The sequence below is a fragment of the Varroa jacobsoni genome, unplaced genomic scaffold (assembly GCF_002532875.2).
Source record: "Varroa jacobsoni isolate VJ856 unplaced genomic scaffold, vjacob_1.0 scaffold_116, whole genome shotgun sequence".
Taxonomy (NCBI): domain Eukaryota; kingdom Metazoa; phylum Arthropoda; class Arachnida; order Mesostigmata; family Varroidae; genus Varroa; species Varroa jacobsoni.
In genome coordinates this window covers 43,168-55,580 of record NW_019213018.1, presented here as the reverse complement: position 1 = coordinate 55,580, position 12,413 = coordinate 43,168, and the positions used below count along the sequence as shown (strand labels likewise).

General features: G+C 41.2%; 1 long non-coding RNA gene across 3 annotated transcripts in view; it reads right to left on the bottom strand.

Moving 5' to 3' along the window:
* Positions 1-12,085, bottom strand: part of LOC111266464 (uncharacterized) — a 57,052-nt gene extending 44,967 nt beyond the window's left edge. For 2 of the 3 annotated variants that reach the window (XR_015313472.1, XR_002684116.2), the window contains exons 1-3: positions 11,655-12,085; positions 10,279-10,554; positions 9,915-10,041 (exon numbers count right to left, since the gene is read on the bottom strand). This is a non-coding gene — a long non-coding RNA (uncharacterized LOC111266464). Of the gene's footprint in view, positions 1-8,000; positions 8,454-9,914; positions 10,042-10,278; positions 10,555-11,654 lie in introns of those variants that run through there. The other variant, XR_015313454.1, reaches the window with a different exon arrangement.
* Positions 12,086-12,413: the final 328 nt, after the last annotated feature.

The following is a 12,413-nucleotide window of genomic DNA, read 5'->3' as shown; positions in this document are numbered from 1 at the left end:
AGTACGTCCGGCCATTACTAATTAATTATGAACTCCCCGTTACCCGATACTGTTTTTGTCGTCTGTTGAAAGAAACGAGACACCCCTTACTCTCGAACTCAATTGGAACGATTAATTAGATAAATTGATTATTAATCATTGTTTATTAACGGATCTTCAAGCAGCATAAATTTATGATTAATAAGTAGATTTTTTCAATATTAAGTATTTGCCTATTCACATGAATAGCATGTATCGTTCAGCGGAAACTATTTTGGTTATAACTGTGTAGTGGCCTTGCAAACTATATATGTGACGACGTAACTTTTCCAGCTTCCATAACCAGTCACTCAACTCTCAGGCTAAAACTTCTATTAATCAATTACTAATACAAACTATTTACAGTTAGCTCGAACGTGCCGGAGGCTGTGGCTCTAAGTACTATGCATTATTATGGTATTGATACGAGGCAGTTTCAAACGCTTTTGATTCTATAGTACAGAGTTGAAAGTAACCTAACGTCACTGAGGGTGTCGTTAGAGAAGGCTGCCAATCCATTCGCCTGACCCCTCCTTTTTCATTTATAGTGTAATTTTCCTGGAACTTGCTGAAAAAGCTGGCTTGAGATAATACGTTAAACTTACTATATGTTTGATGATGTAGTTGTCCGTTCAAGATATGGCGCATTCGTTACACGTAGTATTGTTCTACAGAGTGGCCATTGAAGCCCAGTAACTATAGGACCCGGAATATTGATCAGGTTGGCCATTTTCTGGATCCATATATATATGTAGTCCTATTTTCATAGTCTTTCTGAGCGCCGTCTGACGTAGTGCGTAATTAATGCGTTAATCCGCCCTCCAAGGTACGGCAGGTTTTGTCCTGTTTTTTTTAAATGATAGGACGAGCTAGCTTAATCCGGCAAGGGCAAAAGGCTCTTTTTCATGACGTTTTCGTTCTAGAAGAGCCCTCTATGAAACTATAAACCCTTAAAAATAGGCATTCTACGCTGCCGCTCATTTTTGCTGCTTCTAAGGAGACTTTTAACAAATAGACGCTGAAGCGGACAATCTATGATGGACTGAAGAAGTCACGAATTCATCCAAAATAATACAAACAACCATTTCTAATACAGCTGAGATTTGTATGCAGGAATTTCAGGTTATTTTAAGATAGTACTCCTATTGTCTTTGGGGTCACGACTATACAATCATGTACAACGATGCACAGTTTTTTGATTTCGTACTCCCTTTAGAATCTTTTGGATATGTACGATTATTGAGTTATTCGCGAGGTTACATAAGGAAGTTTGGAACATGTTTTGTGAGCTGTTGAATGAATGCAGTAATTAAAATAAATGGCAGATGTATTAAATAAAAGTTCATTTAAATATCAGTTTCCATAGTTTGGTGAGTACATGACTGACTGCCAATTGGCCCCGAACCCTTTGCCTTAGCGTATGATTCCTAGCGGTTCGTGCCATACCACTTAAAAAAAAGGAACGCACCTTTTAAAAAATCAAACAAGTATAATAGGTCTATTGTTTTTCTGTGCTCTAGAAATATTGAAAATGTTTTCGGGACGGTTACCAGTGTTTAATGGGGAACGCAAGAAGTATGTCTCCCGTCGTAGATGAAAATGATATTAGTGACACAAATTTAATGCATTCCAACATGTGCAACCATCTACCTAGAAGACGTGAGGTTACTTAGCCGATCCGAAACGGTTTACTGACTAACCTCCCGAACTTACCGAAACTTCAGCATTCGCTGCTTGCTGGTAGTTGTTTGCCACTACCAGCCTCTGTCGAGCAGTCAAGAGATGAGAAGTTCACAAAACTATTATGATAACGGCCAACGTGTGGGTTTGTACTTAGGCGCGCTTGTGCGTATATGTACAGATGGAAAAAGTGCATCTGGGAGACACCCCTGAACGATGTGAACGAATGTTGGCCGCAAAGTGAAAAAGACAAGTCATTTATAGTGATCTATTAATAACTGACTAAACAGAGTGCACGTCTGGTTGGAGGTAAAACGCGATCGATCGGCTTGACAGAGGAGTAACCCGTACTCCATAATTGGCGATTGATGCACCGTTTGCGAAACGATGGAAAGAACCAAGCAGCGAACACGGAAGCATTTGCTAGCCATGTACAATATTGTCGCAAACAATTACCCCTTTGTTTTTTCAAGCCCTCCCTTTCCTCTCGGCTTCTATACCTGCGCTTAGCCTCACAGTCGTTCCCAAGTGCACACCAAGTAAAATTCAGCACAGCGTTTTACTAGCATGATATTTTTCTTCATTTACGTATATGAGAAGTGCGCAGTTATAAAGTAACCCATTCTCATAAAATGCACGTACGGCTACAGCAACTGCAGTAGCGTATGGCACCTTATCCGATGGGTACCACGCGTTTCACAGCCGTATACGGTAGGTTACTATTGACTGAAGTCCGATGCTTGATGTTCAACAAGTTACAAGCAAGTTGAAGCAATGCCGTCCAAGTTGACAAGATAGATTTTAAGTTAGTGGCGATGATCGTAGCTAATGAACCTCACTGTCCAAGCCATTGGGTTAGTAGCCCCTCTGTATTCTACTGCTGCCCCTAATGGTGTCGGCGTTCCCGTTATACCTTCGGTATGCACCCTCTTTTATAGTGGTGAACAATGACAAACTCCACTGATATTCGGGTGACCAGTGGCCAAAAGCATCGTCATTTACTATTGCACGCGCTATACATATGTGTATAGAGGAATTTACGTTGCTGCGTTTGCCGAACCTCACGAGAACGCTGCGATTTGGACCATCTGCGACTCCTGGAAGAGACGAAGACGAGGGAAGCATCAACAGGTTTGATCTGGGCTTCGCGCCAGCGATCGCTAGGGCTTACTATAGCTGCTGCTGCCGCCTCAGATGAAATGGATAGGCAGTACATAGCTATTGCAACGAATCAGTCGTAATGCTGACCGAACTTTCAGCTTATTAGCGTGGCATATACGTAATTGTAGATGTTGGATACTGTTGGCTGCTAAAGGGAAGCAGTTGGCGTAGTTTCGTATGTTTAATGTGGGTTGGAAGAGGCCTTTATAATAAAGATCAAATGCATACATTTACGAACAGGTGATTGCTCTTATTGGAGATGCTTTGATGACCAGTATTCGGATAGCTTTACTACGTCACGGGCCTGTCTGTCCTAAGGGAAGATTATATAGGAAGATTATACTTGTTTGCTCTTCAAGGCAGGTCATAATTCACAGCTTCGTGTCAGTTACAAATCGTTCGTTGTGGACACTACAGCTATCATCGATTTACAGCCCATCATCAGCTATAGCGCTTGTACGGCTTCTGTTTGGCCCCATAAAAGTCACTGGAGGTCTTCGCGTTCTAGCAAGCACCCTGAATCGCCAATAAATCTCTCCAGTGTGAGCTAGCGAAAATTGGTAAGTTTTACATAACGTTCCAACAGCCTGGCTAAACGTAAAGCCCTCACTATTTTTCGAGTCTCACGTCAGCTATTGCCAGCAGACATACCTATCGGACGCTTGGCTTCCAGCGTGAAACGAAGTGTGTTCCTGCCTGAGTTCGAGCCTAGATGATAACGTGTCCCTAAAATTAGCAGGAAAATACGTTGCCTATTAGACTATCACAGGGACTAGTCGTAAAGTCCTGGGAGCAAGCTCTGAGTGTTCCCGAGAATGTGCCCTGTGGCTGAATAAAATTAGTATATATGCCCGCACCTCAGCCTAGCGTATCTTTGTTTGAAGATCGGCCAGTGACCTGATACAGTCTATAGCAATAACTGAGTAAAGTCGTTGATACTACTGTATCTAGGATATAACGCAACGGATAATGTCGTTGTGATTCTACAAGGTGGCTGTTTTGTTTCCTGTCAAAAAAAAAACAGTCGATAACGGTTTGACACCAATGTAAATAAATTCTTTCGTCAGACAGAGCAGCAAGCCCGAGCTGTGATCGTAGTACTTGCTTTGACGGCTTGTAGATGAAGCCAGAGCAATGATACAGCGACAGGCTATTGGCTATATAGAGGGTGTTAAATGCCTATATGCCGAAAGGATTGACAGCATTTGGAAACATTGGAAGTATAATATCGGTCCGTTATTGTAAATTCGGGGCACACTATACCGCAAGCGATTTATACAAAGCAGGACGCCTATGGTGGATGACTCAGTACCAAACTGCTAGCAAAGACAAGTGAAGTCACGGAAGGAGAATAGTACAGGAGCTGTAAAATTATAGCTAAACGGAATTCAACGATATACGATGGATATGACTTTTTTATTACCCTTACTGATCATAAGAATTACCGCTGAATTTTGTTGCTAATTTTAGCTAATTCATGAAATTTTTGTTCTATCCATCTAGAGCCAGCGGAGCGTACGTAAAATATTTAATTGAGAAACAACGCTGGTCTCTTACAATCACGATTATATGTTTTCGGATTCCAGAGACCGACAAAGTACTGCTCTAAATGTTGCTTTCGAGTCCCTAAAGATGAAAAGCATCTGAGCTAAGCTCGAGACAGTCGACGGCAAAAACGGCGTTGGCCGCTATTGCCGCTGTAGGAACCAGACGTATGTTTTGTGGGGGAGTGTCTATAGAGGAGAAATAATTTGATTTTTGAGCGGGAAGGTATGCACATCAAGCGTCTGCTCCGGAGAACCCTAAGTTACATCCTGTGTGCGCAAGTTTGCGTGCGGCTGTTTTCAAGGCTTGCGTTGTAACATCGTCTATGTTAGGACAAAGGGGCCTGCAACAGCTACGATAGCCGTAAGAGGAGGAGGAGGAGGAGGAGGAGGGTGAAGTTCCTACGGAGCATGGATGTAACGTTCGACGATGGTAAAGAAACTGTGGCCACGGTTGTACTAAGTAATGGCTAAGAATACAATCGTTTTTATTTAAAGAGTTCTTTGACTCTCTATAGACACAAATTTTCAGTGTGAAGAGTCTGACGTGATGAGGCAGTTCACTCGATACGCAGCGTCCACAAGCCGTTTACATGCATCTACTAACATCTAAAGGATAGGATATTACGTCATCACGGTTGATCATGCAGAAGGCGCGCGAACCGTTAGAAGGTAGACTGTTGTGCAGTGTGACAGACTTCTTTGATGCGATGACTGAATCCCAGCGCTGAGTGCATAACGAGGTAATACTCTCTGGTATTTCTTCGGTCAGTTTGTCTTCGACAGAAGCTAGCAGAAGCTAGTGATTGTAGAAGTGTTAAGACCATCCGATGAAGAGGATTCGTTCGAAAAAGGCCGAACTTGTATCCGCTTACAAAGCCAGACAATAAACGCGACCGACCGAACGGACAGCTGCTGTGATATTTGCTACATCGATGTGGCAAGCCATACGGGCGCGGCTTTGGTAGCTAATGACAGATAGCGGCAGCGCTGGTTAATAACAGGATCGGAGTCAGAGCTCGTGCAATACGCGCGCTAACCGATAGGTCTATTGCTATAGTAACTTAAATCGCTACAAGGTGTAGTGTTCGCATAGTCTAAAATATGTTAAATTTGTAGTATGTTGCTGTTTATGTACAGTTATGCTAGACTGCTCATAATAGTAATAATAATAATATTGGTTTCTTATGTGTCGATCGTTTATACAGTGAAAATTTTACCCTATATTATCGTTATTGGCTCTTGACGAAAAACCATTCTGTTTTTATGAATCTCACTGATGCGTTAGGTCTGCTTCAGGCCATGAGATTAATTTTGATAATAATAAAATTATATTTGTTATATTCACAAGCTACTAGCGCGTTTCTGCGTATGGTTATAATATTCTAAAGCATTAAGTATATCACTTGAGAATAAAAATCGAACGGCTGTGGGCGGCTGCTTTAGGGAAGACAGGAATTACCACCTTCCAGATGAACAGATCGCCTGACATAACTGTGGGCTACGGTCGATTAGCTAATAACCAACACTACCCGCACGAACACCATGAAACAAGCGATATGGGGGCGTTGGAAGAAGCCATGGTTCTTATCTCCAAGGGTCTTTTGTCTAAATTCCGTATAACTTCTGCAATACGAAGCGCACGGCAAATATATTCCGGTCGAGCTTCTGATGGAAATGGTTGATTACTCTTGTTATTGTTATTATATACTACCTACTAGCATTACTACGCATGAGCAATTTTTTACTCAGACTATATGCTTTTCCGCAATATCATTCGCACAGGTATACTGCACCGGTTCGAGTTCTATCATGACTTTCAACGTCCTATTGCTTCATTCGGACTGCTTTTTGATCCACCAAATAAAGGAAGCCTAAGTAGGAACTGGTTCAAGTGACACTTTGTTGTGGCCTTCTTCTCTATATAGAGATAAATTTAGCATCTATTACCGATTTGTCTAGATTATGTAGCCTGTGCACGTTGTTTTTTTTCCATTTAATATCCATTAAAAGGTCTCACTTTTGTTGGATTGACCAGTTGGAGGTTACCTTTACGCGTAATTCAAACGTCAGGCTTTTAATGTTATTGTCTTAGGCCTCCAATTAACTGCGGTTGTCTGTTCGTGTAGTACGATGGAGCACTAAAAGGAATCCTTCAGTACAATAAGTTCTAATACGTTACTTGCTTTAGATACTTAATCCTTAGACATACAAGAGCAACGTAAATGTCTACTAATTACCACAGCATAAAGGAATGGGTTCGACGTTTTACTAGGACGCTGTTACTGAATTAGTTTTCGCTGAAGGCGAATCCTTTCCATGTCTTTACTCCATGTTTCCATTTACTAGTATTTACACGTAAAAAGCTTAAGAGAGTCTGAGCTTCCCTTCAGCCTTAAAATAATAGATGTTATAATTAATGCTAGTAGCAGCATATCCTTCTTCGCACGAATTGTTCAGTAATTATGTATCCCTAATGAAACCCCGGTCTCTTTAAACCGGAAACTTGGCCATCTAAGCCACCGACATAAAAAGTCATTGCATATAGCACAGATCAGGTTATCTTTGATTGGAGTTTACCTTTCGGCAACACCTGTCTTGCTAAACGTTTACCGCAAGTGGTCAACTAAAATGCGTTGGGTAGCTAGGGTTAAATATAACGCTCAAAAAATATGTGTATATATATAAACTCTGCGATATGGCTGTCTTACAATGAATTGACTGCGGTAAAATATCCTAAGGAACTGGACGCACAACTCTGCCCTAGTCGTTTACGCCAATGGCTATAGCCGATGTTGGAGGGCACTGTTTGTATAGCACACATTATTGTATGAAGCAAAGAATGAAAAAAACCTTAGACCGCTTTTTACCGGATAGGTGTCAATTATTTAGAAGTTTTGCTAGTTGCAACTGCCCCACCTAACATTTTTACCCAAGTCTAAAAACGAATTAAACCCTATGTCAATGATCATTATGGCAATAAGTAATGTTGGTGTCAGTTGAGAACTCGAACTGAACCTTATCAAAGATCTGGGGTTTATAGCGCCTCTATTAAGTTTGCTTGTTCATGTTTCTGACAGGATATTGAAAAATCTACATAAAAAAAAGTAAACACATGCAATCAAATGGAATATCTTTAGCACGTATAGTGCACAAGCTGTATGAATAATTAAGCCCTGTACTTATTTGTCGCCTAAGTACTGCATGCATGCTTTTGTCGTCTTGGAATCAAAATGTACGTTTCATTTGCGATCTGTCTTGAGATACACAAGCCAGAAGAAGTAGCATACGCTTCTTCGGCTCACATCTCGATTTGTGGATTCAATAAGATAAACACAAATTGAGATCTGCCATACTGTTTTGGGCTTTCTTCGAGGGGCAACCTAGGGACGGATACGCGGGTTGTAGTTAATGGAGGCTGTTTTGTTTTATCACACTCACGAATATGCTAGCAACTCATACGGGATGTAAGTAACACTTTGCTTTTCCGTCAGCCGTATTTTGGATACGACTTCTTCCATAAAACCCCGCCAAATGCAAATCAGTACGAGAAAATTTACAATAAATATTCTTTTGGCTCTGTTTCTGCACTGATGATTCTTTGCTGATTTTTTTGAAGTTGGATCGCCGCTGATCAGTCGCGATTTGCTTATTCTAGAAAAGCGTTCGAACGTCTAATTCTCTGAAGAGTTTCATGAGCGACAAATTGTAACAAATACATGACGACGTATAGTCACAATCAATACCATTAGATACACACAGCTTGCTCATGCCTGTAATTGTTATTGTATCCTCGTCGTTTTTACTATTAATACTGTCCTGTCGTCGTTCACCGTTATGGGGTACCGTTGTGGGGCGACTGCGACCTCTATCGCTTGTGCGCTCTAGTTGGCTCCTCGACGCAGGCGGCTGATAGTGGTGGCCACATTAACGGCGGTGTGCAGATTCTTATTGCCGTTCAGCTATTATGGATGTCCACCATCTTCATTGAAGAACTGCTAGGGTTCATTTCGCGGGTTGAACAACCTATTGCCAAAACTCCCTGCTGCTCTAAATGAACGAAACCAGGTGAAAAGTCAAGCACTAGTTATTTGATATGCCTTATCTGGGCGTGATGTACTTAAGCCAAATACAAAGCGTTGAGTAGAATTGATTTTGCTTAATCATTGGGTATCAATGCATCACTCTTCACCCTCGGCTATATCAGCTATCATTCTAGAAGATACGCTAGAAAACGGCCTAAGCCTCTAGGCAGTCGTAAGAACGTTGTTATGAGTCATAGGGCCATCGTCAATGATTTGCATGCTTTCAACTCGGTTATTATTACTACTAGTATTATAATTGTTATTGCCGTTATAGACTGTTGCTTCATTTGCCGTGTTTGTTTGCGCTGTACTTTTTTTCTCAAATAACGCTGCGGTCTATCACCTCGACTAGCCCTAGACACAGTAGGGGTACTCATTCACCTATATTCTACCACATAATTAACTGTCTCTGATTGATACTGCATCGCGTGCATACGAATTGCCTCGTATATATAGCATCGCCATGTGTTGCGGTATCGATAGTGAGCTCCCGTCTTGTCACTGCTCGAAACAGACACTGTCCTTATAGTCAGGCCTGCGTTTTCACTAGCAGTTGCTTTTTCTTCTTTGTGTTATATAGTCACCTTTGTTACTTGTCATTCAATAGCCACGTCTTTAGACGTAGGTCCCCGTCAGCCGATTCACTTCTAATGGTCTCGATCATTGTGACCTTGATCCTAGACATTGTATTCGCGTAGGCGTCTGTGTGACACTGTACACATTCTGTCACAGAGGGTAACTTTGTTTTAAGCCACCCATTTAACGAACGTGTTCAACTCAAGTTCATTGTTTAGGAATTTTAACGAAAAATTCTTAATACCCTGATATTCCGTATTCCTCGCTATATTCATTATCTTACTTATCTGATCAAAAACAGATGGCGGTGTAAGAGGTGCTGCTAAAGATGTCCTCGTTGATCTATAATAATAGCGATACACAGTGTACACGATGTGTGGTGTAAACACTAAACTGCTACTATTTTTCTCTTAGTTATCGTAATTCGTTGCTGTGGATCAGCCGGCCAAATGCACGCTGATATCCTGATATCAGCCTTATAGTACTTAGAACAAGTCCTATGCAAATAAGACATTGCCTGATCACAGCCGAGCAAGCATCTCGTTACAGTATAACATAGCCTGGACTCAGGCCATTTTACGCAGTTCGTCGAACATTTCAAAGACAAGCGCATCCTATAAGTTAAGCTGTGAGCAGAAGGTCCCTCTGGCTGTAGTAGCCGTTGACCATCCCTGCACCAGAGAACAGTTAACTCGGTCGTCGTACAAACACAGTATGTACGTACATGCAGTCGTGTACCTCGTTCCAATAGAGATCTTAAGAGCATTCTACATTTCATTGTGTACCCTTTGACTATGCGGTCTTTTAGACAAATGCTTATTTATTTCACACTCTGTTGATGGAAAATTACCTGTTAGTACTTTCGGTTACATCTACATAGCCCGCGGCACGAACGTACCAGTTGTTCTCGAGTAGGATACTTCGCGTCGTCCATGAGTTTATTTTCCTATTGACGACACATTCGGACGCACATTTCTCTACAAACAATATATACATAATCAAAGAGCAAACAAGAAGAAGGAAAACACTTTTCCTTATTAGTACACTTATCTAAAAATTGTTATTGTATGTAGTCTATGCGAAAAACTTGAAAACTCATTTTAGGCTTGAAATACATTTTTAAATTAGGTATTTTCAGTACCTTCTGATAACTGTCTGTCGACAAGACAATGTTACGGACGACTCACGCAAGGTTTTTTTATCTATGAACTTACCACAGTTGTATATACAACTCAAAAGCCCGGAGCTTTCCAATGTTATACCTTGTGCATATGTACAAGGAAGGGTAAAGGCAAAGTTACTCGAGTCGCATCACGTATAATTTGGTGAGCTCTTGCAGAGCTTCTCCTGGCCCTCGAAACGGGCCTCTAGAAATTGGTTCCGAGTGACAGTTGCTCCATAAACCCATGTAACTTGATATAACTTTGAACGTGGCTTGAATCTAGACGGGGCTTCAGGCTCGTGTGTTACTCCGTTTAAACAAGATGCACCTATAGGGGATGGTAAATGCAGGTTAATGTTTAAGCTGCTCTCTTCGTTTTGAGTTATGTCCGGTATCGCCGTTAGGCATCAGACGGCTGATCAAGTGTGTCTATGTTCAATTCGGTCTTAGACCGCAACTTGTCCTTAAGATTAGCAGGCAAACACGTTAGTCACTAAGCTATCATGGGGACACGGATGTCCCTCTCCTATTTCGTTTCTTGCTGGGAGCCAGCCGTCTGATAGGATGCGGCATACCGGAGGTAGAACGGGAAACCTCTTTTGATCTGGAACTGCTAAATCTAGAAAGCATGAGCTCTGTAATGCTTTCGATTTGATGCCTCCATATATATATATATATATATATATATACGTTTAGCAAAATACAGAAACTGGTGTGCCCCACGCTTACTAGGCCAGCTCATACTTTGTGTACCTTAAATGTTTTGAGACCTTGACTAGTTATGTATTCTACTAATCTTTCAATGGGTTACTGATCCAGTCAGTCTTAACGGTGCCGAAATGGGCTGAGCTAAGTAGCTCAGCAAGAACTTAATTTAGAGCGGGTCATCTCACTTAACACTATTGATTATGTGTGCCTCTAATTTGATTTATCTTCTCGGTTCCGTAGAGTTGAATTGATCTTCAATCAGTGCGTAAAAGCATAACGAAATCGAGTTCCGGGAAATATGTTTCGCAAACCTAGAAACTGGCAAGCAATTTTATTTTCCGGAAATGTTTGATAGAAGCTATATATAGAGTTTTCATCGTAGAAGCTTGCAACTTCGAGCTGTAAAAATAGTTCAATTGCGTTGATAAATAAACATACATTCTACATCGTGTCTATTAGTAGTCGATGATTCAATGATAATCTGATTCTTTCCGTATATCGTACTATATGCACTGGCTCCCATATATGAAGAACGAGGATCTGATTGTTGCAAGTAGTCTTTGTGTTAATGTGATGTTGTGCTTTTGTTAAAATTTACTTAAAGTGAGTGAATTTCGAGGAGGGATACAAGGCTAATGTGCGCATCTTCAAATTCATTATGCATACGCCCAACGAACGACGGAACAAAGTACAAACACCGAATCTCGTCAATATACATACGTTCTTGAAGTTCACAAGCACCCGAGGTCACGGGTCATCAGTGAGTACGTACGCATCGCATCCTTTTTATACCCCCGTTTTTCGGCCGAAAACGTATGTCTGCTTGCCTGATGCCACTCTAAGCCGTCGTGCGTCCTTTGTGACGCAATTTTGCACTAGCGACCTCGTTTTTTTCAAGGGAAGAAACGCTCGTTCCACATATGTTGACTTTCTTGGTAACCTTGATAGTTACTAAGGCTTGATTTTAAATAAAAATAAGAAAAAAATTGCTTATTGCATTTATTCTTGTGTAAACAGTTCATATTACGAAACAGAAGCAACAAATAAATTTCTATCACGCGCGATTGCAGAGTTTTGAATGTTGTGATCGCAGCGAACGTCCCATAGCATTAGGTTGACTAAGGTAAGCCATGAAAGACGTGCAGGCGCTTCATCCCCTGAAAGAACCAACATCAGTTAAGTTGGTCAATCACTGTTGCAGCTTCTGAGTACTTTTATCGCCCTAATTTTCCCACGTGCTATTATGACTACTGAAAATGAAAAAGCCCACAATCCGAATTGTCGTAGCCGAGTAACGGAGTATACACGATGTAATAAACTAAGTTCTGTGTTGGAGGTAGGTTAGGTTGCAATATTAAGAACAACGAGACAAAATAACAACGAAGAGAACAGGATACCGAGAATAAGTATAAAGAAATCTATTTACAGCAGCATTCAAGGGAGTACGGAGCAAAAGGCTATATTACTTTGTGTAGTAGT